The 24,770-nt window shown below is 43.3% G+C and overlaps 1 protein-coding gene across 1 annotated transcript in view; it reads right to left on the reverse strand.

Annotated features, from left to right (window-relative positions):
* Window positions 1-24,770, reverse strand: part of LOC124545866 (potassium channel subfamily K member 3-like) — a gene marked incomplete at its 5' end in the record, with an annotated part of 322,017 nt that overhangs the window by 27,214 nt on the left and 270,033 nt on the right. The window lies entirely within an intron of this gene.

Genomic DNA, 24,770 nt, shown 5'->3' on the forward strand with positions numbered 1-24,770 from the left:
AGAATTTTGGGCGCCCATCGTGCACAGAACTTACGGTAACCCAATCTTGCTGTCACTATCTCGTACAAGAGAGTCTTAGAAATCTGTGGAAAACCAGTAGACAACTCCGACATTGAGAAACGTCGATTTTCACGAACTTTTGCATCAACTGTCTGAACGAGTTCGTCAGTCACCAATGATGGTCTACCACTCCTCTCTTCATCATGAACGTTTTCTCGTCCACTTTTAAATAAACGTACCCATTCACGGACAACTCCCTCTTGGTCCGTACACGGCACAAAGCTCACGATGAATAGCTGCTGCAGAATATCCTTTGGCTGTAAAAAACCTTATGACAGCACGCACTTCACATTTGGCGGGGTTTTCTATTGCAGCACACATTTCAAACTGCCACAAAAACTAAACTAGCGCAGGTACGACGTTCACTCGACCACGGCTTGATGCCGACCGACCTGTTGAGTGCGTGAACGCACAGATGGCGTCGCTACTCCCCCCACAACCCGCACTGTGACCAATCGGAGGTTACTTTCTGAACCGCCCTCGTATATTTGTCCAATGAATACCCGTTTATCATCTGCATTTTTCTTGGTGTAGCAATTTTAATGGCCTGTAGTGTACATCGTCGAATGCATTTTCTAGTTCTACAAATCCTGTGAACGGGTCTGGATTTTCCTCAAGCTTCCATTATCAAGCGCAACGTCAGAACTGGCTGTCTAGCACTCACACCGTTCAAAAAAAACCAAACTGATCTTCACCTCACTGATTTTCAGTTTTCTTTTCCAGTCATTCTTATATTATTATTGTCAGCAACCTGGATACTGAAACACTAAAATAATACACTCCTGGAAATGGAAAAAAGAACACATTGACACCGGTGTGTCAGACCCACCATACTTTCTCCGGACACTGCGAGAGGGATGTACAAGCAATGATCACACGCACGGCACAGCGGACACACCAGGAACCGCGGTGTTGGCCGTCGAATGGCGCTAGCTGCGCAGCATTTGTGCACCGCCGGCGTCAGTGTCAGCCAGTTTGCCGTGGCATACGGAGCTCCATCGCAGTCTTTAACACTGGTAGCATGCCGCGACAGCGTGGACGTGAACCGTATGTGCAGTTGACGGACTTTGAGCGAGGGCGTATAGTGGGCATGCGGGAGGCCGGGTGGACGTACCGCCGAATTGCTCAACACGTGGGGCGTGAGGTCTCCACAGTACATCGATGTTGTCGCCAGTGGTCGGCGGAAGGTGCACGTGCCCGTCGACCTGGGACCGGACCGCAGCGACGCACGGATGCACGCCAAGACAGTAGGATCCTACGCAGTGCCGTAGGGGACCGCACCGCCACTTCCCAGCAAATTAGGGACACTGTTGCTCCTGGGGTATCGGCGAGGACCATTCGCAACCGTCTCCATGAAGCTGGGCTACGGTCCCGCACACCGTTACCCGCTCACGCCCCAACATCGTGCAGCCCGCCTCCAGTGGTGTCGCGACAGGCGTGAATGGAGGGACGAATCGAGACGTGTCGTCTTCAGCGATGAGAGTCGCTTCTGCCTTGGTGCCAATGGTGGTCGTATGCGTGTTTGGCGCCGTGCAGGTGAGCGCCACAATCAGGACTGCATACGACCGAGGCACACAGGGCCAACACCCGGCATCATGATGTGGGGAGCGATCTCCTACACTGGCCGTACACCACTGGTGATCGTCGAGGGGACACTGAATAGTGCACGGTACATCCAAACCGTCATCGAACCCATCGTTCTACCATTCCTAGACCGGCAAGGGAACTTGCTGTTCCAACAGGACAATGCACGTCCGCGTGTATCCCGTGCCACCCAACGTGCTCTAGAAGGTGTAAGTCAACTACCCTGGCCAGCAAGATCTCCGGATCTGTCCCCCATTGAGCATGTTTGGGACTGGATGAAGCGTCGTCTCACGCGGTCTGCACGTCCAGCACGAACGCTGGTCCAACTGAGGCGCCAGGTGGAAATGGCATGGCAAGCCGTTCCACAGGACTACATCCAGCATCTCTACGATCGTCTGCATGGGAGAATAGCAGCCTGCATTGCTGCAAAAGTGGATATACACTGTACTAGTGCCGACATTGTGCATGCTCTGTTGCCTGTGTCTATGTGCCTGTGGTTCTGTCAGTGTGATCATGTGATGTATCTGACCCCAGGAATGTGTCAATAAAGTTTCCCCTTCCTGGGACAATGAATTCACGGTGTTCTTATTTCAATTTCCAGGAGTGTAGTTTGGTTGACAATGTACGAGTATTTGCAATTTATCTCATTCATTTCTTCTCAGAATTACCCCTAAAAGTATATCCGTGGTATATTCGGTACTGTTCACCCCAGCAGGAATGTCACTAAAGTCCCTGTCGCTTTGGCTCCTTGTTCAAAGTTCATATTGAGTCTATGATAAGTGTCCAGTAGGTATCGGCTAACATGGATTGAGTCCCCTCTCTTTTATAGCTATCTTCAATCTTAGAAATTTCTTGGTGGGAGCGACATCCACAAATGTCGATTGCAGCAACATACTTTTCTGCAATGTAGCCCAAATGCAGTAACTATAGCGTTAAGGACGTCGCGCACCCCAGTTAGTCGCACCACTGCAAAAGATTTTATTGTATCTTTTTGGTAATTCGAGTTGTACGTAAAGAGCGGGAGAAGAACTTTGCTGGGTTCCGTAGGACGTCATGAATTACACTGCGCATTTCGGGGTGGACTGATTGACGCTGCCTTTAGGCCATTATTTCTGTTTGTAGTAACGTACCTTATCACGACTGCGGCATTCACACAAGCAGTAACGAAATGTGGTGTAACCCTGTAACTGGTGATGCAATATATCACTGGAAATTTACTACTCAAGTTGTCACAGTTTTCCCTGTGAAACTCTTATCTCATGTAGTGATCCGTTTCGTTCATGCTGGGTCCGTAACTTGTTGAAATTAATGCAAAGAGTTTCTCATAACACACAAGAGCGTTATTTACTCTTAACTACACTTGAATCTGAAAACGATCTTTATTCCTTATTTAGACAATGTTCTGAGCTGCCTGGCTTCAAGAGTACCGTGAAATATGAAGTTACTTTCATCTGCGTGACATTATGGGAGTGGAGTATGACGGTTGCAGAACACAATCACTTTTACCCTCTACTGAGCACAATTCCACTGCAGTAACCGATATACAAGAGTTCTACTTTATCTTCAAGCAAACCCCTGTCTTTTAACAGATTACACACTGTGATATTTTTCATTGATTTGTAGACTCATTACTAAGGCGCCTAAACGTTCAGCGTTCTGCTGGACCGTCCTGCAATGGTACTTGCGATCATGCATTGGAAGAATCAACAGAAAAGTCCCGCAAAACGCCTAATAAAATGAAGAGCCAAAGAAATTGGTACAATTGTTTAATATCGTTAGGGCCCCGCATGCTCGCAGAAATGCCGCAAGGCGACGTGGTATGGTCTCGACTAATGTCTGAAGTAATGCTGGAGGGAACTGACACCATGACTCCTGCAAGGCTGTCCGAAAATCCGTAAGAGTGTGAGGAGGTCCATATCTCTTCTGAACAGCGCTTTGCAAGGCATCGATCTGTCCAACAATATTCAGGTATGGGGCGTTTGGTGGCCAGCGGAAGTGTTTACAGTCAGAGGAATGTTCCTGGACACACTCTGTAACAATTCTGGACGTTTGGGGTGTCGCATTGTCCTCCTGGTACTGCCCAAGTCCGTCGTAATGCAAAATGGACATGAATGCATGCAAGTTCAAAAAAGTGTGTTAAATCTTATGGGACTTAACTGCTATGGTCATCAATCCCTAAGCTTACGCACTACTTAACCTAAATTATCCTAAGGACAAACACACGCACACCCATGCCCGAGAGAGGACTCGAACCTCCGCCGGGACCAGCCGCGCAGTTGATGACTGCTGCGCCCAAGACCGCTCGGCTAATGCATGCAAGTGATCAGACAGAATGCTTACGTACGTGTCACTTGTCAGAGTCGTATCTAGACGTATTAGGGGTCTCATACAGGGTGTTACAAAAATGACCGGTATATTTGAAACGGCAATAAAAACTAAACAAGCAGCGATAGAAATACACCGTTTGTTGCAATATGCTTGGGACAACAGTACATTTTCAGGCAGACAAACTTTCGAAATTACAGTAGTTATAATTTTCAACAACAGATGGCGCCGCGGTCTGGGAAACTCTATAGTACGATATTTTCCACATATCCACCATGCGTAGCAACAATATGGGGTAGTCTCTGAATGAAATTACCCGAAACCTTTGACAATGTGTCTGGCGGAATGGCTTCACATGCAGATGAGATGTACTGCTTCAGCTGTTCAATTGTTTCTGGATTCTGGCGGTACACCTGGTCTTTCAAGTGTCCCCACAGAAAGAAGTCACAGGGGTTCATGTCTGGCGAATAGGGAGGCCAATCCACGCCGCCTCCTGTATGTTTCGGATAGCCCAAAGCAATCACACGATCATCGAAATATTCATTCAGGAAATTAAAGACGTCGGCCGTGCGATGTGGCCGGGCACCATCTTGCATAAACCACGAGGTGTTCGCAGTGTCGTCTAAGGCAGTTTGTACCGCCACAAATTCACCAAGAATGTCCAGATAGCGTGATGCAGTAATCGTTTCGGATCTGAAAAATGGGCCAATGATTCCTTTGGAAGAAATGGCGGCCCAGACCAGTACTTTTTGAGGATGCAGGGACGATGGGACTGCAACATGGGGCTTTTCGGTTCCCCATATGCGCCAGTTCTGTTTATTGACGAAGCCGTCCAGATAAAAATAAGCTTCGTCAGTAAACCAAATGCTGCCCACATGCATATCGCCGTCATCAATCCTGTGCACTATATCGTTAGCGAATGTCTCTCGTGCAGCAATGGTAGCGGCGCTGAGGGGTTGCCACGTTTGAATTTTGTATGGATAGAGGTGTAAACTCTGGCGCATGAGACGATACGTGGACGTTGGCGTCATTTGGACCGCAGCTGCAACACGGCGAACGGAAACCCGAGGCCGCTGTTGGATCACCTGCTGCACTAGCTGCGCGTTGCCCTCTGTGGTTGCCGTACGCGGTCGCCCTACCTTTCCAGCACGTTCATCCGTCACGTTCCCAGTCCGTTGAAATTTTTCAAACAGATCCTTTATTGTATCGCTTTTCGGTCCTTTGGTTACATTAAACCTTCGTTGAAAACTTCGTCTTGTTGCAACAACACTGTGTTCTAGGCGGTGGAATTCCAACACCAGAAAAATCCTCTGTTCTAAGGAATAAACCATGTTGTCTACAGCACACTTGCACGTTGTGAACAGCACACGCTTACAGCAGAAAGACGACGTACAGAATGGCGCACCCACAGACTGCGTTGTCTTCTATATCTTTCACATCACTTGCAGCGCCATCTGTTGTTGAAAATTGTAACTACTGTAATTTCGAAAGTTTGTCCGCCTGAAAATGTACTGTTGTCCCAAGCATATTGCAACAAACAGTGTATTTCTATCGCTGCTCGTTTAGTTTTTATTGCCGTTTCAAATATACCGGTCATTTTTGAAACACCCTGTATCTCCCCAAATGCACACGCTCCACACCATTACAGATCCTCCACCAGCTTGAACAGTCAACTGCTGACATGCAGAATCCATGGATTTATGAGGTTGTCTCTATACTCGTACACATCTATCCGCTCGATACAATTTGAAACGAGACTCGTCCGACCAGGCAACATGTGTCTGTCACGCTGAACGATTCTCCTCAGTCGTCGTTGGTCCCGTTCTTGCAGGATCTTTTTACGGCTGCAGCGATGTCTAGGATTTGATGTTTTACCCGATTCCTGACATTCACGGTACACTCGTGGAATGGTCGCACGGGAAAATCCCCACTTCATCGTTGCTTCGGAGATGCCGTGTCCCATCGCTTGTGCGCCGACTATAACACGACGTTCAGACTCACTTAAAACTTGATAACGTGCCATTGTAGCAACAGTAACCGATCTAACAAGTGGGCCAGACAGTTGTATTTTTATAGGGGTTGCCGACCACAGCGCCGTATTATGCCTGTTTACATATCTCTGTACTTCGAGTATGCATGCCTATGCCAGTTCCTTTGGCGCTTCAGTGTACGTCCCGCATGTCTCGCATTAAAGTAACTTTCACATTCCACTAATTATAGTTTACTTCCATATGTCACAGGAAGTATCAATCAACTTACCAACACAGAATCTGCGGCTCAAATGGTTCAAATGGCTCTGAGCACTATGGAACTTAACATCTCAGGTCATCAGTCCCCTAGAACTATTGAAACCTAACTAACTTAAGGACATCACACTCATCCATGCCTGAGGCAGGATTCGAATCTGCTACCGTAGCGGTCGCGCGCTTCCAGACTGAAGCGCCTAGAACCGCTCGGCCACACCGACCGGCCAAGGATGTTGTAATACAACGCAATAGTGTAAGAAAAATAGTGAACACTGTTAGATCAGTGTGGTTGGTAACTATCTGAAAAATAAGAGCTTCGACGCGGAGTAATTGTTTGAGGTTTACATTAGCCCGCGCGGTGGCATGGCCTTGTTAACATGTGTCTATCTGTCTCGCCAACTTTCTTGAATTAATCTCCTTATTTTTCCTAGCGGTGCTGCCTACTGCGAAAAAGCGAAATTGTAAATTCACGAAAGACTTGCAAAAAGAGTTCTGTTTTTTACATAAATGTTCAATATCTTCTTAAGTACTGTGAAATATAAAGAAAGGCATGCTTTCCGTTTCTCACGGCGGCAAACACGATATACAACGGCATTTACTATCTGATACGCATTGAAAAAGCGCTGATCGTTCCAAGTAGATCGTCATCACTGTCAGCTTGCTTTCGCGAAGAAAGATACTGCGATCAAGAACTTGCAACTCCCGAAGGTTTGTGGGCCTTCCACATGGTAAGTCAAAATCTGAGTTTTAAGTCGACGAAGTGCAATTCTAAATTAATTCAAAAAGTATTTTATAAGAAGTTTGCCTGTGGGGAAACTAAGCGCGAGGAAGAATAAAGAGGGTGATTGCGACGTATTATTTACACAACCTGGAGACAGGGCTCAATCATATCCCATTTGTCTGTATAGGTACAAATGTTTCAAACCATAACGATGTCAAAAGAGAGCGGTTCTTTCGTCCTAAAACTGGAATTAACGTCAAAATATTAGATATCCTGACTTTACCTGATGAAACTGCCTCCATTATATATGATCGTTTAACGGAGATTCTTGAAAAGCACGACCTGAAAGAGAAAATGATTCGAATTTGTGCTGATAATGCAAATAAAAATTTTGGTGGAGTTCAGTGTGAAGATCAATGTAACGTAAAACGTTTCCTTCAAACCTTAAGAGGGCTTAGGAAGGAAAATAATTAATTTTGTGTGCGCAGTACACATTGCACACAGTGCTATACAAACATCAGCAGATTTGTTACTAGTGGACTTCGGCCATATTTTTTAAAAACACTCGTACTTTTATATATGCACACCGCTCATAGAAGCTTTCAAAGACTTTTACGAAGAGGCAGAGATGCAGCACAGAAGAACTTTGGGATTTAGTGAAACAAGATAGCTTGCACTTCTGCATGCAGTTGAGAGAATCTTGCAAATGTATGTACCATCGAAAGCTTACTTTTTATCTCAGGAAAAATGTTCTGCTGTACTGCATGCAATCTTTTCTAATGAATGCTCGGAGCTGCGGCTAAAATTCATACATATTGAAGCTGCATTATTTAACGATTCCGTGGAAATGATGGAAGGAGACAGTTATTAGCTTCACGGAAGTTTCTCATTTGTTTGTTGATCTGAAAAACAAGTACACAAACCACTTAGAAAACCATTATATTCCTCTGAGAACACGAAATGAGTTTAAAAATCTGGTGGAGAGCGGGCAAATCGACAGAAATTATTTTATGGGGAATATACGTAACTTCTACCACAGCTGCAACCAGTTTCTAGAGAAATGTATCATCAGTGCAGTGAATTACAGACTTTACAATTCGACTGAGCCAAAACAATTCCTGAAATGGGCTGACGCAGAGCAGACTTGCCAACAGTTGATGGCGCATATGCCTACGACGCAACGACGATAGCAATAGGTAACTTATTTGACGAAATAAGCCACGTCTTAAATTAAATAGACCACAATGTTCTGAAGAGAGACGAAGAGATGAAAAGCAGTACGGAGCGATGGTGGCTAGAGATGTTCGAAAAACTTAATGAACGGCAAATCCTACATAAAAACTATCTGACCATCGGCCAGTCCCTACTTGTTTACCAAGTACGAAGGCACCTACCGAATGAATGCTTCCATTGATGAATGCCGTGAGGACATCGTCACTTAAAGTTGAAACACTACGTGGAATGTTCATCGTAAAATTTAGTACAGGAACTCGTGAAGCTTTTTATGAAATTCTAAATCGAAAGCTAGAATTAATTAAAAATGTCATACACGTTAGGAATTTGAATTTAAAAATAAATGAAAACATTAGTAACTTACTTTTTATTTCTAATTTCAACGCAGTCGACACACTCATTTACTTATGCTCTGTCCCCATCCACATCCACAAAATGCGCCGCATTGAGTTTTTGTAAAGCTAGCCTATTTGCTAATTACTCATGGTTACTGTTGTACCCACACACCATGTTGGAAGTTGTAGCCAACTGAAAATTGTTCATTTGTGTATCTACGATCGCTGTGGTCGATTTAGTAGAGCGCAGCTATTTTTGCTCAAGATAAATATTCACTGTTGGCTTCCATAAGCACCGAATACTCGCTCACTACTGACATATGTTGGAGCAGGATCCTGGACGTGAACCGTAGTACATCTATATCTACATACATACTCCGCAATCCACCATACGGTGCGTGGCGGAGGGTACCTCGTACCACAACTAGTATCTTTTCTGTCTGTTCCACTCCCAAACAGAACGAGGGAAAAATGACTGCTTATATGCCTCTGTACGAGCCCTAATCTCTCTTATCTTATCTTTGTGGTCTTTCCGCGAAATATAAGTTGGCGGCAGTAAAATTGTACTGCAGTCAGCCTCACATGCTGGTTCTCTAAATTTCCTCAGAAGCTATTCAGGAAAAGAATGCCTCCTTTCCTCCAGCGACTCCCACCCGAGTTCTTGAAGCATTTCCGTAACACTCGCGTATGATCAAACCTACCAGTAACAAATCTAGCAGCCTGCCTCTGAATTGCTTCTATGTCCTCCCTCAATCCCACCTGATAGGGATCCCAAACGCTCGAGCAGTACTCAAGAATAGGTCGTATTAGTGTTTTATAATCGGTCTCCTTTATAGATGAACCACATCTATCCAAAATTCTACCAATGAACCGAAGACGACTATCTGCCTTCCCCACAACTACCTCAACAGCAGCTGATGTTGACAGCAGCAGTGACTTAAATGATTTGCTGCTAAGTCCCCAGTAGGAGAGCTGCCGCGGCTGACCGTGGGGCGCGGCACCAGCGTGCCACGTGGACAGTGCCGCTAGCCTAGACAGAAGACGCGCTAGCAGACCGCCTTGGCACTTGTCGCGTGCTTTATGAAGTGTGTGGTCGACTGTCGTATCGCTGCACCTGCTACGACCTCGATTCGTTTTTCAACTGTCTGGTTTTCTCTCTTGCTACGGATTCAGAGCACAGCTAAAGACGACTCTAGCTCTGTTCACGATTTACACTTTCGCACTGGGAGTGAACAGAAAATTAACAAACTTCGCAACAGCATTTGAGAAGACCTCGATGGGAGCGAAACTAATCAGAAAAGGCGACTGCCTTCGTGGAATGTTCAGTGAACCATTCTGCTACAGTTTGGCTATGATATCTGGTTCATTGCCTTGCTGAACGGACGTGTTTCCAGTCACGCGCTGTGAGCATAGAAACGGGGACTTATGACATACCGAACCTAGATTCCCCCATTGAGGCACATTAGAGCCATCGTTCGTACGAAACAGCCGGGAAAAAACAATCACCATCGCAGATAGCATAGCGTATTGGACAAAGTTCAGAGAATGTTGCAAAGCTGAACTGAAGAAAATAAGGGGTATACTTAACGGAAAACTAGTTTTATTTTATCGTTTTTCATGTTACTAAAGAAGAAATGAATAACACTATAAATTCACAGAAAACGAGGATGACAGCTGTGCTGAATAGTGTTTCTTATGAAATTTATAGAAAAACTGAGAAAAGCTGCTTGTGACTGCCTAAAAATTTCTACATTAGTAACATAAGACCGAGACAATTGCCAGCCTAGCTTACAGTTAGTTAAACCGCTGCAAAATTGCTCGAGAGACGTTTATACACTACTGTCCATTAAAATTGCTACACCACGAAGATGACGTGCTACAGACGCGAAGTTTAACCGACAGGAAGAGAATGCTCTGATATGCAAACGATAAGCATTTAAGAGCATTCACACAAGGTTGGCGCCGGTGGCGACACCTACAACGTGCTGACATGAGGAAAGTTTCCAACCGATTTCACACACTCAAACAGCAGTTGACCGGCGTCGCCCGGTGAAACATTGTTTTGATGCCTCGTATAAGGAGGGAAATGCATACCATCATGTTTCCGACTTTGATAAAGATCGGATTGTAACTTATCGCGATTGCGGTTTATCGTATCGCGACATTGCTGCTCGCGTTGGTCGAGATCCAATGACTGTTAGCAGAATGTGGAATCGGTGGGTACAGGAGGGTAATACGGAACGCCATGCTGGATTCCAAAGGCCTCGTATCACTAGCAGTCCAGATGTCAGGCATCTTATCCGCATGGCTGTAACGGATCGTGCAGCCACGTCTCGATCCCTGAGTCAACAGATGGGGACGTTTGCAAGACAACAACCATCTGCACGAACAGGTCGACGACGTTTGTAGCAGCATGGACTATCATCTCGGAGACCATGGCTGCGGTCACCCTTGACGCTGCATCACAGACAGGAGCGCCTGCGATGGTGTACTCAACGACGAACCTGGGTGCACGAATGGCAAAACTACACTTTTTCGGATGAATCCAGGTTCTGTTTACAGCATCATGATGGTCGCATCCGTGTTTGGCGACATCGCGGTGAATGCACATTGGAAGCGTGTATTCGTCATCGCCATACTGGCGTATCAGCTGGCGTCATGGTATGAGGTGCCATTGGTTACACGTCTCGGTCACCTCTTGTTCGCATTGACGGCACTTTGAACAGTGGACGTCACATTTCAGATGTGTTACGACCCGTGGCTCTACCCTTCATTCGATCCCTGCGAAACCCTACATTTCAGCAGGATAATGCACGACCGCATGTTGCATGTCCTGTACGGGCCTTTCTGGATACAGAAAATGTTCGACTGCTGATCTGGCCAGCACATTCTCCAGATCTCTCACCAAATGAAAACGTCTGTTCAATGGTAGCTGAGCAACTGGCTCGTTATAATACGCCAGTCATTACTCTTGATGAACTGTGGTATCGTGTTGAAGCTGCATGGGCAGCTGTACCTGTACACGCCATCCAAGCTGTGTTTGACTCAATGGCCAGGCGTGTCAAGGCCGTTATTACGGCCAGAGGTGGTTGTTCTGGATACTGATTTCTCAGGATCTAAACACCTAAATTGCGTGAAAACGTAATCACATGTCAGTTCTAGTATAATATATTTGTTCAATGAATACCCGTTTATCATCTACATTTCTTCTTGGTGTAGCAATTTTAATGGCCAGTAGTGTAGATAAATACACAAACATTTTGACAGTATAATTTGTAAACAATTTCACTTCAAAGCTAACTGTAGTTACAGGAAACGTTGTATATTGGATAAGAATTGTCTCTTTGGCATTTATTGTTGTTTATGGCACAATGTACCTAGCTGAAGTTAAAGAAAACGAGTTCCTGCCCGTAGCTTATCAGAGGAAACTTACAGGGTGACTATGATGAAAAACTAATACTTGAGAATCGTCACACCTTTGGGAAGAGTTAGAACGTCGACTTCCTTTCAGAGTGCAGCGTTCAACATCAGCACTTTCTCTGGTTTCAGCTCTTGATAAATAATGGGCTGCCATTCTACCACATTTTATTGAAAATGTCACCAGTAGTGTTCAAGACGTCATAAAGGCGAAGACTGGCACACCCCGTAATGATGTCGAATACTTTTGATCATGTAGTGTATCTAGTCCGCATAACTGCTCTTGGGCAGTGAAATATGTTCCTCGTGGTAGTGTAAAAGAACGTGACCAAATACAAGGTAAGCGAAGAAAAATGGGAACAATTTACTGATTGAGCTATGTTTTTCTGCAGCGTACCTAGAATACATCCCACTGAAACGTCGACTTCATCTCCTTCTCCTGAAAGATTTCTTTACAGGTCCGAAACATTTCAGCATTTTTTAATTCTTACTCTCTACTTGCCACTGCACAGTGAGGAACTGTTGTGAGCAGGTACAAGATAAGGTTAGAAGTCAGGTAAGGGTGGAGGTTACATAGCTGCAGGAATTATTCTCCTGACCCAGATGGAAGCTGTTAGCTGCGCAGACAATGAGAAGCTTACAGCTAATTCCTGCAAGCTGATGACATTTAATATTCCATAGGTACGCAAGAGACGCGCGTATGTTCTGGGAGACTACGCCACAAAACTAATCGTAATTTGAGAGGAAGTAGTCAGAGATGAACACGATCTCCACGTCAAGACGAGAATACTGATGAGTTCTACCTACGCCTCGCGTAGATCCGCACAATGGGCCGAGGGCTTAGGGGAAGGTTTGAGCCTGTATCACGTCGTGCCGTAGTTAACTGGAGTGCAGCAATGTGTGTGAACGCTGTTATGCAGGGCGAATACAAATTCTAGCGCAACAAGGCAATCAACTATGCATATGGTTCGGGGCTTGAGTAGAATCAGAGACAGTGCACGGAGAGAGACGGTAATAAGCGTAAATTGGCTGCGCGGGAAGGCAGGGAGGAAAGAGGGTATGGAAATGTAGCGCAGTCCCTGTCTGCATTTGGGGGTACAGTGACAAAGCCTCGTGTGTAAGACAAACAAGGGTTTAACAACCGGAAGGAACGCAGCACGACCGTGGAAAGTAATGCGAAAATAACTGCTCACTTCATGTGCAGAGCGCATATGAACATGCGCAAATGAAAATTATAGTAAAGCTCCTGAAAACTGCAGCACCTAAAAGTATACACATAAATTAAATTAGGTACAACAATAGTTAGCAAAAATAAATAAATAAACAAAATTAAAAAAAAAAACATATAAGGGTATGTGATGTCTGATCTTGAGAAATGCTTAAGAAGTGGAACCCGTACTTATGCTGTTGAACTTCTAAATGTCGTGGTATTAAAGTAAAAAGGGGCTTGAATATTTTTCAGGGGAATGGCACTTCGCGCCATCTGCATTAGTGTTGACAATACACAAACATCGGTTACTGAAATACGCTGAAAACACAGTTTCTGGGCAAATTATATCCCCAACATTTTCGATGGGCGACATGACAGGTAAACGAACACGTAAGGGAAACAATGGGTTCTACACCTCTCCCCAAGTATGTCCGGCTGTTGTCTTCATGAAATATGGCATGCGCAATTATCTGAAGGGAGAGCTGCTCCACTGGCTGTTAAACTTCGCTGGTTTATTGGTTGTTCTTCAAACTGCCATGATACGGTGAGACTGCTGTTTGTATTTAGTGGCGATCCAAAGCATCACAATGAGCGTTTTTGTTCTGTTCCGTTCAACAAAGCAGGATGACAGACTGCGGTTACCGTCGCAGCGTCTAAGACGTATACAATCACAACTGTAGAACAACTCCAAGTGGAAGTCATCAGAAGAAAAACGTTCTCGCAAGAATGTTTGATTTCACTTCGCAGCCAGTTTCAGTAAGCAAGTATCATCTTCAGGTCAGCCTAGAAGGCATATAAAGAATGCACAGTGAAAGCAGTGCACAATGATTAGACATTATATTTCTTTGCTTCTTGTATTGGGTAAATTACTTGTCACGGTACTTCACCTTTTGTATTGCCTTCCTACAGTTCTTCTTCCAGTGCACTTTCACAAGTTAGATATGATACTGTTTTGCTCTTGTAAAACTTCAGCTGTCTTTCTTTCTTGGCTTCAGTCTGAAATTTTTTTTTTACATTCATTCTAAATATCTAAGTAATTTTTTTTTTATCTTTGGTTCATGTGTTGATTGTATCCATAACAATGTTGCATCCTAGATATTTAAAATAATTTATTTAACTTGCTTCAAGATTTTATTACTCTAGACTATTTTTAAGATTACTGGTTGTGTTTCCCGAAGTCCATCACATTCGTTTTATCTACAGATAGTTGTAGGTTGGATTCTAAGGCAGCCTGCTGCAACTTATATATACTCATCTGAAGGTCGTGTTCAGTCTCTGCAACCAGCGTTAGGTCATCTGCATACAGGATTGAGTTTAGTATAGTGTCATGATCTAAAAATACTCCTTTTTTATTCACCATTTCCTCGAAAAGTGTCGAAGCAGCGTTGTGTTACACCTTCGTTTGTGTTCATTGGCTTTGTGATTATATGATATTTCCTGCATCTATAACAAGTCAGATGCTTGTGGATAGATTCTTAATAGCGTTTACGACATGAGATGCATAATCTTGTAGTCTCTATGTTCCAAAGCAATTCAATTTGTTTCTGGATGGGATCTTCCTTGAGCAAACTCAATTTTGTTTTCTTTTACCGAGATATCCTTCGTTCAAGTTAATGCTTTGTCAGTGGATTTTTTATTTTCTTTCCATTAAAAAAGTCTCATTTACTGTATGTACAAACATAAATTAAGGTTTTTAACAAAGTATTGACAAATTTGAAAGTCGACAAGATTTTTTGAAAATTTTTATAAATTTTATGTATTTTTATATATTTTAATACTTCCCCTTTATTTCTATATTTCTTCACTATCCTTAATTAGAAAACATTGGACATAACATCTATGTACAATGATACGCTACGATCCGAATCATAACTCATATAGCAGAAGTGTCTAACCCATGGCCGACAGGCCACGTAAGGCCCAAAGCAAGTATCAGTGCAGCCCAAGAAGTGAACATCAATCACACGATCGTTTTTTTGTGTATAGGAAAGTTACATACACAAAACGTGAAATTAACTCCATCTTTTTTTAGGATAAAAAACCATAAACATTTTTGCTCAGTGTTTATTGTAGTGTTAAACATATATTGTGTGGCCCAGAAATATTCGTCTTCTGCCAACGTGGCCCAGGTAAGCTAAAGGATTGGACGCCCCTGTCACAGAGGAAAGCAGCTGTACACGGGGGGAGAGTTGCAGCGATATACCGTGCGCTTATAATTAAAGTGCAGCTGCTTGTTGAGATCCAGTGTACGGTGTAATTATCGTATGGCAGCGTAACTTGGTAGATATGCTAATACGTTAATAGGGATCCGATTTACGCTGGAAAAAAATTAAGTTCAGTTGTGGTCGCCGGGTGCAAATCTGGTGCTGCACAGCGTCTTGTTGACGTCTTCGTTGTTCATACTGTAACAATCGTGTGAACGGCAGTTAATTATAAAACCAATATTATGTCTTTCGCACTTGTCCAAACTTTTCTACCCGCATCTCGTTTCTAACTCATAACGTGTGGAAACATTTCCAATGTCTTTCTTGCATTCGCAGTGCCAGATCACCTGGTGGCCAAAACTGAACTAATTTTTTTTTCTGTTGTAAATCGTTTCCGCATTAACATATTAGAATTTCTATCAAGCTGAGTGACGGTAAGAAGATACAAGACGACTTAGACAAAATGTTTAGTTGGTGTGATGAATGGCAGCTAGCCCTAAATGTGGAAAAATGTAAGTTAATGCGGCTGAGTAGTAAGAAGAAACCTGTAATTTTCGGATACAGTGTTACTAATGTCCTGCTTGACACAGTCAAGTAGTTTAAATATCTGAGCGTAACGTTGAGACGGAACGAACACGTAAAAACTGTGGTAGGGAAGGCAAACGGTACACTTCGTTTTATTGGGAGAATTTTAGGAAAGAATGGTTCACCTGTAAAGGAGGCCGCATGTAAGACGCTGGTGCGACGTATTCTTGAGTACTGCCCGAGAGTTTGCCATCAGTACCAGGTCTGATTGAAGGAGGACATCGAAGCAATTCAGAGACGGGCTGCTAGATTTGTTACTGAGATGCTTCGGGAACTCAAGTGGGAATCCCTGAAGGGAAGGTGACGTTCTTTTAGAGAAACACTATTGAGAAGATTTAGAGAAGCGGTATTTGAAGTTGACGGCCAAAAGATTGTACTGCCGCCAACATACATCGCGTGTAACGACCACGAAGATAAGATACAAGAAATTAGGGCTCATACGGAGTCGTACAGACAGTCGTTTTTCCCTCTCTCAATTTGCAACTGTAACAGGAAGGGAAATGACAAGCAGTGGTCCACGGTACCCTCCGCCAAGCACCGCACGGTGGCTTGCGGAGTATCTGCGTAGATGTAGATGTAGAAGTTCCACTGCTGTACGATAATTACAGCCTACAATCGACCTCTGTCAGTAGCTGCGCTTTGATTATATCGATCTGTTGCATGGAACTTGTAGATAATCCTCGCTTGCTGTAAAAAATGACTCCTGTACCCCAACAGAAATAAATGTAGCGTAATGTGGGGAAGTAATCGAGAAGACCCGTCGTTGTTTGTTTGCATGATCCGCTGTGGTTCTCTTTAAAAAGTGAAACCCTATAAGAATCTACTTATGGTAGAAACTTATGCTACACTGGGATTCATCGTAGAAATTTTTTGGGTACAGATATCAGAGCCGCTACGACGTATCGAATCCTACCCACATCCATCTCTGTTGGACTCAATATCACAGCTGGCCGCTGTGGTCGAGCGGTTCTAGGCGCTTCAGTCCGGAACCGCGCTGCTGCTCCGGTCGCAGGTTCGAATCCTGCCTCGGTCATGGATGTGTGTCATGTTCTTAGGTTATTTAGGTTTAAGTAGTTCTAAGGCTAGGGGACTGACGACCTCAGATATAAAGTTCCATAGTGCTTAGAGCCATTTGAACCATTTTTTCGCAAATTCACAGGTAGCGCTGGGACGCCCTTTCAGCAAGCTGCGTAGTGGCTCAAGCTTTCGGTTCCTGCAGAAAAGTTGCTTCGGAAGTTAGTCTACAAGATAGGCTAATGAAACGAAGAAGGACGAATCGTGGCGCGAACGCATTCGCGCGAATAGCAAGGCGAAGTATTTATGTTATTGATAACACTGCGCATATGGGTTGTAAGTAGGCTGTTTAGGTTTTTATGTTGGTAACGCCACGTGGCGCTCTGTATGAAAATCGCTGACGGTGCTGTGTGCAGTCTGTGGCTGATTGGACTCATTGTTGGAACATTCGCTTGTGTAGTGTTGGGCAGTTGGATGTGAACAGCGCGTAGTGTTGCGCTGTTGGAGGTGAGCCGTCAGCAACGGCGGATGTGGAGAGAGAGATGCCAGAGTTTTGAGAGGTTGCTATAAGCGGACGATCTGGACGTGTGTCTGCCAGAAAAAGGAAATCTGTAAAGATAGATGTCATGAATTGACATCCCTTGCCCCGTGATGACTTTTGAACATTATTAAGGCAAATAAATATATTGTTTGTTCCCTATCAAAATCTTTCATTTGCTAACTATGCCTATCAGTTGTTAGTGCCTTCAGTAGTTACAATATTTTATTTAGCTGGCAGTACTGGCTCTCTGCATTGCAGTAGTTCGAGTAACGAAGATTTTTGTGAGGCAAGTGAATCATGAAAGGTATAGGTATAGTTAGTCAGGGCCATTCTTTTGTAGGGATTATTGAAAGTCAGATTGCGTTTCGCTAAAAAATATTGTGTGTCAGGTTATTGATGATCAGAATAAGTAAAGGCCGGCCAAAGTGGACGTGCGGTTCTAAGCGCTACAGTTTGGAACCGCTAAGGTCGCAGGTTCGAATCCTGCCTCGGGCATGAATGTGTGTGATGTCCTTAGGTTAGTTAGGTTTAATTAGTTCTAAGTTCTAGGCGACTGATGACCTCAGAAGTTAAGTCGCATAGTGCTCAGAGCCATTTGAAGCATTTGAATAAGTAAAGAGAGAACTACCCGAGTTCGTTCAGTTTTACTCAGCTGTCTTTGTGTCAAATAACGTACAGTCGTTAATAATTTTTCCAAGGGGACGTTTCAGGGTCAGCATTATTTTTCTTTACGGCGAACAAATGAAGTCTAAGCAGCAATGGCTAACTCGAATGAGGATATGAATAATGTGTGTGTGTGTTCGTGTGTGTGTGTGTGTGTGTGTGTGTGTGTGTGTGTGTTTGTGTGTGTCTGTTTATGTGCGCTGAATAGTCTCTAGATCGACGTAGGGATCCATCCGTGAACTTGAGATACAATAAAGCCAGTGTAAATCCCAAACAGTTTAGTTTCAAGACCCCTTTCGGTCACACTATATTTAAGTTACTTGTATTGGCGAATCGAAGTAGGAGACTGAAAGAAAACATGACCCGTGGACATTATTACAGTGACAAGTGTATCTGTGGAGTAACTTTGTCCGATAACGGTGCCTACGAATAGTCCGATCCAGAAGCAATGCGACGGCCAACAAAGGTCCGAGCAAATGAACAGTAAACTCATAAAACACTTATCAGCTTACATAACCTTAAAGTAATGCCATTCAGCCACGAACCAAGTTGTATACCAAACACTTATTCCATCAATTTCTCAATGTCTTTCGTTGATGTGAGGCCCTTGCTAAATTGGAACGAAGGAAGAGACAGAGTCGGTTCAAAGAAGAATAACCAGATTTTTAGCACGAGAGCGCCGCAGAAATGATAAACAAATTGCAGTGAGGGTCTTTCTTCTTTTGGACTCATTGCGAATAGAATAGGATGGCGGGACAGGGTGGGGGATGGTCGTCGTACGCAAGGTAACGTACACTTAATATCGCACAGTGTCTAGCAGATTAAGAACTTACATATTAAATGTCTGAAGTATAACCACTGCTATCATGTTTGCAAAGGATATTTACAACGGTTATTTACGATCTAGGTTAATTATAACGACATTCATGATCTGCTGCAAGCATGACGTGCTACATGTACAGTAACGCTCGTAAAAGCGGCGGTTATAATTTTAATCTGTAATTTTATTATGTCAGTTTAAATATATGTGTTTTAATGTTCGTAAAAATTGTAGATGTTAGAGGAAATATAATGATGTTGTTCTTTTTCTGTACTACACTGGGCTTAATGCGATAGTTTTCCACGGATGTGTAAGTCAATGGGGCTCTGGCTCTCCAAACAAGAATTGGTATGTGTTGCTGGATTATTTTTGCACGTAATTCATTGTAGAATTTACAGGTGTTTACAACATCTACTTACTCCATTCTGTATCTGACGCCGGCGGTGTAGACAGCCAGATCATTTAAACTATTGGAGTTGAATGTTGAATCTGAATTTTATTTCGTTTAATGTTGTAAGACACTGCAGTTTCCTACAGTTCTGAAGGTGCTTGCGTTTGAGAAACGAAACCGACGGCTTGTGGCTGCTCCACAGTTTATTTCTTGCGATCGCTGCCTGCACTTACTAAAATTACTTGGTTTCTGTATTTGGAAAAATACAAAGTTTTTAGAACGGTATATTTCCGACAGTCACTGAATGATGAATTTTGGTCATGCAATTACACGAAGCCGGCCGAAGTGGCCGTGCGGTTAAAGGCGCTGCAGTCTGGAACCGCAAGACCGCTGCGGTCGCAGGTTCGAATCCTGCCTCGGGCATGGATGTTTGTGATGTCCTTAGGTTAGTTAGGTTTAACTAGTTCTAAGTTCTAGGGGACTAATGACCTCAGCAGTTGAGTCCCATAGTGCTCAGAGCCATTTGAACCAATTACACGAATTTTAATGTGTGTAACTACCTCAGCATTCATCATCATTTTACGCAGTTCAGTCAGTAAAAATACATTTGTAATTTCCTTAATTCTCTTCGCCAAGGTAGTCAGTGGCATGTCACAAGGATTGCCCTACGCCTGCTTGCACTTCCTCAGAACACTATCGTAGAAATAATTACTAACGGGTTGTGCATGTAACGAAGAATTAATTCTATAACTACATAAATCTTACATTTTTACGAGCGCATTACGCAGTCGAAAAGCGCAGGACGGCTTCTTTCATTTCTAAATGTTTTCGACACTGTCAATTGAGTGTTTCTTTCACAATACTGTTACGATTTCGAAGAGCCAGTTGTCATATTCAGACTACCAACAGATAAAAATGAGATAGAAAGAATTGTTGTATAACCTAAAAAAACTGCTAAGCTGTTATCTACGTAACGATAAAAAATCGTATTTGAAAGCACATGCTGCAAGCGATTTCCGTTACGTTGTCAAGAATACTGAGTTTTTGTAGGCAGAGTGAAATCTTCCGTTTGTCAGTATTCGCAGTAGAAATATCTATACGGTGGCGCACGAAAAACTGGCCCCGAGTAGAGACTGGTCGCCAATTGTAAGCACGAACAGTTGCATGCCACTAGCAGATACAACAACAAACAGATAAACATATAATAATCAGATAATAAAGAAATAACAAATGAGCTAACGCAAAAATCTGTATTTACAGTCGGTCGCAGGTTCGAATCCTGCCTTGGGCATGGATGTGTGTGATGTCCTTAGGTTAGTTAGGTTTAAGTAGTTCTAAGTTCTAGGGGACTGATGACCTCAGAAGTTAAGTCCCAAAGTGCTCAGAGTCATTTGAACCATTTTTGTATTTACAGTAACAATCTTATCTTTTACATTACACTAGGTGCGTACAACTCTCCCGCATCAACTGTCAACAGTTCATCACGAATATTGCCCTTCAAGTATTCTTTTCTGGGTCATTTGCGTACCCTTTTTGCCTTAGATTGCCCCACAGGTGAAAGTCACTATTGGTTAGGTACGGCGAACGCGGCGGCCGCAATCCTTTGCCGACAGTGCTTTCTTCGGTGAATCTTTCATGAAATTGTGAGATTGTCTCGCGTGAAATGTTATAGGTCACCCCACCCTGTTGAAGAGCAGCATACGTCGGCCCATGTGCGGTCAACTGTACCTAATATTCCTCAAAGATTCGGATGTATAGTGTTTAGCGGTTTTAGTAAATATGAGATCCACAATTGGACTTGCTGACACGTCACACCATACTCCGATTTTTTTTCATTGTGGAGAGGTTCCTCATCAATCGTATAGGGATTGTTTGTTGACCAGTATCGGGTGTTCTCGAGGTTCACTTGTAACTATCAGATAAAGCAAGGCTTCATGATTCATGAAATACAGCAACGACTCCAGGATTACTTTGTCGACAGAGCCACGCTCAGTAATTCACACGTTTTGTCTTATTTTCCTCTTTTAGTTCTTTTACACATGTCCTTTTGTAGGGCTTCATGCCAGTATGGTGTAAAGCACGTTGACAAGACGAACGCGAAACGCTCACTTGTTGCGGCAATTTACACATCGGCTCCTTTGGATTCTAGATCATTCGCGTACGAATATCCGCGATCACAGGAAGTGTACGAACGGATGAGGCTCGATTCTTCCGATACAACTGACCATGTATTACGCCACTTTTTCGCCAAATCCTGTTTACTGCTCTTTGCTGGCATGGAAACGTCAGGAAACTGCTTTGTAAAAGTGTCCCGCGTTTCCGTAAATGAGCCCGTAGACATGTACGTCTCAACTATTGTGATTGTTTTTCGAAGAGGGTACAACTCGCTGACATATCTACTACACACGTCTTAATCAACTCGCAGCGGCTTTGGTACTGACAATACATAACAGCTTCGAAACAGAACGGCCTCTCTTGCACCATCCTTTACTTCGGCGGTTCTTATAATTACTTTCAGTACAATTATGTGGTAAGATTTTTGATAAGTTTTTTAAAAAATTAAATAAATTAAATACACTGTATAAATTTCAACAGTTCAATGTAGAAAATCAGAAAACATAATGAGATGTATTGATGATTCTTGAAGTTTCCTGGCGTAATGAGTGTTCACGAAGTTTCAGAATTACACCCGGATGAAGTCGACGTCTTGCCACGATATTTCGACTGATAACCATTCAGTCATGCTCAGATGAGTGTTTTACACTGAAGGTTGCTGTTTTTTCCCTTTATTCCATTTCGATTCCCCCCGCTCCCATCTCTGGAGGAGAGAGCGGGCTGGCAGCAGCGCCATAGGCAGTCCGCCCCCGGTAGCTGAGTGGTCAGCGCGACAGACTGTTAATCCAAAGGGCCCGGGTTCGATTCCCGGCTGGGTCGGAGATTTTCTCCGCTCAGGGACTGGGTGTTGTGTTGTCCTAATCATCATCATTTCATCCCCATCGACGCGCAAGTCGCCGAAGTGGCGTCAAATCGAAAGACTTGCACCAGGCGAACGGTCTACCCGACGAGAGGCCCTCGTCACACGACATTTCATTTATAGGCCGCTCTACAGCCTACAGAAGAGTTAAAAAACAGAATGAGGATAAACAATTAAAACAGGCGATAAAATGGCGGAAAGTTGCGGAAGTTAAAAATATAAAACACGGGGTTGACGATGCGAATGAAGACACACAGGAAGTACACAGGCACAATTAAAAAACCACGGCGACAGTCTGGTTTCTGTTCGCAAGAGTTAAAAAAAAAAAAAAAAAAAAACACGTAGCAACACTGAAAGGAGACGCACAACACTGAACACTCGAGGTTTCTGGTACACTCGCTGACTTTATATAACAAAACTTGGCCGCGCACTGTGGCCGCGCGGTTTGAGGCATCGTGTCACGGACTGCGCGGCAACTCCCACCAGAGGTTTGAGCCATCTCTCGGGCATAGGTGTGTGTGTGTTGTTCTTAGCGTGAGTTAGTTTAAGTTACTTTAAGTAGGGCGTACGTCTAGGGACCGATGACCTAAGCAGTTTGGTCCCTTAGGTATCCACACATGTTTGAACATCTTGAAAAAAACTTGGCGCGGAGGCGCATGCGCGTAGGTACCAGCGGCCTCAGTCGAGTTCAGGATCGTCTTCGAATATTCCTCCATCTGAGGCGAGTAGTTGCATATGTAACGGTGACACAGCATGATCGCCCTCTGTCGGAAAGCGGGCTCGCAGTAATCAGCGGGTCGCACACCTTATCCAGTTTTGTGGAGCGACAGTTAAATTTATTATAATAAAGGAAAAGTGATAATTTCTTTTTCTGTAGTATTAATTTTATTGTGTTAACCGGTTTTCGGCTTACAAGGCCAATATTGGAACAGAAGTCACACATCTACATTGAAGCAGAAATGTACAGTAAATGACAATTTTTGACGGTGTGGTGGTAATGCAACGTAAAAAGTTGAAAAGTAAATAAATATAAACGGAGGAAATAGGAAAAAACTAGAACAGAATCCTACATAACAGTTTATACTAATAAACAAAATCAATAAAATAAATTTAGTATTTTACAGGGCTACTTCCACAGGTATAAAACATGGAGAGTAATATGCAAACCAATTAAAAGAAGACAGAATTATCAGTGTAATTACAGAATATACAAGGAACGTAAACAATATCAATAAGATACGCGGAAATGAGTAAATGCAGGAAAATGGAGGAATGTGAGGGAACATACAGAAAATGTGTTCGTTGAGAGTGTGGTAGTACTGCATTTTAAAAATTAAAAAGTTGAACAGTATACAAATATAAAAGGAGCAAACAGGGAAAACATTATCACTTTACTCAAAACTGTGCGTATCTTACATTTTGAATTAAATAAATGAAGCAAGTAAAATAAAAACAATACTTGATGAGAGAACTACAAGAGAAAACAGTAGTTGATGAGGCAACTGCAAGAGGTATTAAACTGTAGAACTGTAAAGGTAATAAACTGTAGAACAAAGGCAAACTAGCGCTTTTCGTTTATAATACTGTTCTTCTACCAAGAACCGACGTAAAATTCAGCTAACGTAAATTTATTATGTTGACACATGAATGCTGAGCCTCCTACACGCCTAACATTTAATCGACCTACCGACGGACCGACCAAATTTGTAGCATCCTGAGCACGTCCTGGCCGTCTGCAATCAGAGAGCACAGATCTGCTCTGTTGTCGTGATATATTTATTTTACGTTCCCTGAGTTAACGTTTTACGACATCATCCTGGTTTCACACAGCAACAAAAACTGGGTTTTCCGTGCCTGTTTTAGAGCTAACAAGGTCAAAAGAAGCCGAGAGAAAGCTACGGGCAAAGATTGGCTAATGGAGGGAAAGGAACTCACCCGTGCTCTGTTACTTAAGGAGCTGATAGCCGATGATTATTGTAATTTCCTAAGAATGTATGAAACATTGTAAGAGGTCCATGATTAAGGAATTTGCTGCTAGCGCACTCGAGCAGATCTTATTTCGATGCATTGCTCACGTGCTACCTGCGATATGTAAGCTGTAAGAGAATCTCAGACCAGAGAGCAGTGTTGTATGCAGTAAGAGCAGTGTCAGTAGCAGTATGAGTAAGTTGTTGCTAGCAGTCGTGTGTATAGCGTTGGCTGGGCCGATCGTGGGGAGCGATGGCGGTGCCTGAGCGTTGTAGTATAAGGTAAAAGCAGCGTCGCGCATATGTATTATTGTCCCATGTAAATGTTTAAAAAAATCTCTTAATAATAATGATCTTTCTTATAAAAATTAACTTTTGACAATCATTCATCTCAATTTAAAGAATTTACTTATTTCTCCAATCCATGGTCATCCCGATTATTGTAAAGCAAAATTAGCTATTTCCTTTTATACATGACAG

This window comes from Schistocerca americana, chromosome 8 (genome assembly GCF_021461395.2).
Source record: "Schistocerca americana isolate TAMUIC-IGC-003095 chromosome 8, iqSchAmer2.1, whole genome shotgun sequence".
Classification (NCBI taxonomy): domain Eukaryota; kingdom Metazoa; phylum Arthropoda; class Insecta; order Orthoptera; family Acrididae; genus Schistocerca; species Schistocerca americana.